The sequence below is a fragment of the Trachymyrmex cornetzi genome, unplaced genomic scaffold, assembly GCF_001594075.2.
Source record: "Trachymyrmex cornetzi isolate Tcor2-1 unplaced genomic scaffold, Tcor1.1 scaffold261, whole genome shotgun sequence".
NCBI classification, from domain to species: Eukaryota; Metazoa; Arthropoda; class Insecta; order Hymenoptera; family Formicidae; genus Trachymyrmex; species Trachymyrmex cornetzi.
The window spans coordinates 35,696-38,472 of record NW_017297281.1 but is presented as its reverse complement, the minus strand read 5'-3'; positions in this window follow the sequence as shown (position 1 = coordinate 38,472).

Here is a 2,777-nt window from a genome sequence, read left to right as displayed (position 1 = left end):
GTGTACCAACACAACAACAAAAAATTTTGAAATTAGAGTGTACAGAGCGCGCGAAATTCAAAAAGTCACCTTACTTTTTGATCACACCTCGTATGCAATATTAAAAGTATGTATTTCCAATACAAATTTTGCTTGGAAACGTACATACATATGTATGAAAGTTCAAACACAGAAAATTAATGTTTAGGTTGGAATTTTGTGCAATAAAATTATTGGGACTTTCATCATCTAAGATATTTTCACATCTGCGGAGGGCTCTTTGCACAGAAAAACATTTCTAATGAATACATATGTATTATGTAGTATGGAACATTCATTGAACTCATTGCTACGACTTGCCCACCGGAAAATCTTCTGAGTCTCGAGGAAACGAAGTATGCGTCCCTGTTGAAAAAGTACCAAAACGTATTATTCGCGTACGAAAGAACCTTGTGTCGTTTCGATGAAGGTGACCCATATAATAAACATTAGAAATTTCTCTTCGTGTGTGGTTGAACTTTCAAGTGTTTCACGGCTATTTGATACAACATCTCGCCGCTAGAATGCAACATTCTCGCTGTCCCTGATTACGGCTTTCTCGATGTATATAACGAACATTATAAGGCGGAAGACCGAGCAAAATTTGTATTGCGTGTGAACCGAGTAATACGATCATACTGCGTTTATCTTATGACAATTATCTTTTTAACATATCTATCAGTTTAATTTCTTCTAACTAATTATTTAAAATTTTTTCTGGTTTTTTTTCATTATTTGCTTAACATTTCTTCCATTTTTAAAAATTCTGTATTCTGTCTCTCGTTGTAATTGGGTATATGTATATATGTATAATGTCTTTGAGAGAAAAAGAAAGAATCGAAATCCTTATTCTGCGAGGATGCGGCGATAAAAAAAGATCATACGAACAAGTCGCCCGCCTATTTAATGATACCCATCCAGATCGTCTACCCATTTGCAAATCAACTGTTTGTATAACTGTTTCTCGGTTTCATGATATTGGCTCTGTCAAAGATCGACCAAAAACTGGGAGACCAAAAACGGCTACAAACGAAGACAACAATTTAGCGGTCTATGCAAGTGTTGTTGAGAACACCCATACTTCAGTTAGAAAGATTGCGCAACAAACTGGTATCTGCAAATCGTCTGTCCATGAAGTATTAAAAGCAAATAAGTTCCATCCTTATAAGATAAAATATGTGCAAGAACTTTCGGAAGACGACTTCGATCGCAGATTAGAATTTTGTGAGGAAATGATGAGACGGTGTGACGAAAATGAGTCATTTCCTTTTTGGATATGCTTCTCCGATAAAGCTACTTTTCAGTTGAGTGGAGAAGTTAATAGGCACAACATGCGATATTGGTCACACGAAAATCCTCATTGGATGAGAGATATCCACACACAACATTCACTAAAAATTAATATTTGGGCTGGAAATTTGTGCAATCAAATTGTTGGGCCTTTCTTCCTTAAAGATAATTTCACAGCTGAGAGGTACTTTAATTTATTGAATAACGAGATTATACCGGCAATCCGAAATATTTCTGGTATAGCGTTTGACAATGTCTGGTTTCAACAGAATGGAGCTCCGTGTCATTTCGGTTTGATTGTACGCAATCTATTGAACAACATTTTCCCCGGGCGTTGGATTGGTAGGAAAGGTCCGATTGAGTGGCCACCGAGGTCACCTGATCTAACTCCTCTGGATAATTTTTACTGGGGTTTTTTGAAGAATAATTTGTACGAAACAAAGCCGACAGACATCGATGAGTTAAAAGAAAGAATAATCGAATGTTCTAATACGATAACTCGAGAAACGCTGCAAAAAGTTAACGATAACTTCTATGCACGATTGGGATATTGTCAAGTTGCTGAGGGACATTAATTTGAACATCTCATTCAGTAGTTGACATACATACATATGTATGTACATATTTTTAAAAAATCGAGTAAAGGAAATAAATTAAACTTAAAAAGAAAACAAAAAAAAATAAAAACATTCTAAAAAAAATTAAAAAAGAAAAAATAAAAAACAAAAAAAAGATTCTCAAAATCGTCCACCTCCTCGCGGTGAGAATCAGGAAACTTTGAAATATTCAAAGACAAATTCGTAATCAGCGATCCCAAAAACCCCCGAGTAACAAGTTTCAATCAAATTCGGGCATATTTTTTGCAAATTTACTCGCCGTACGTAAAATTTCGAAAAATTTTGATCTTATAGGCGCCATTGTATCATTGTGAACTCAAAATCGAAAAATGAAAATTGTTTATAGTACACATTTTCGAAGTTTAACTATCGGGAACACGTTTCTGATACCTTATTACAAATGGATCTTCCGATACTTGTCTACGTTCTTTTCTGCTAATTGTTGGGGGTTGAAATCCATGTCGAAATTCAGCACATCTCGGCATTAAAGGGTTAATTCGACTTTTTCTGCAGAAGCGAAATCTGCAATAAAACATGGGGGTTTTCTCATTTAAAATTTTAAAGTTACCTACCCTTTCACCCCCAGCCGATGGTAGGTGGGGGTAGAATTTTTGTGTCAATGGATAGTTTTCTTGACAACATTGAATACGTACATTTTTATTTTTTTGATCCTTTGAGTATTTCTTGAGATATTTTAAACGTTTTAGACTCATTTTTTAATTTCGCTGATTACAGCGATTACATTACCATCTGTCATCAAAAAAATGTTTGTAATAGGTAAAATTTATGTAACTTTTTCTGAAGAAGCGAAATCTGCAATAAGAAATGGGGGTTCCCATTTAAAATTTTAAA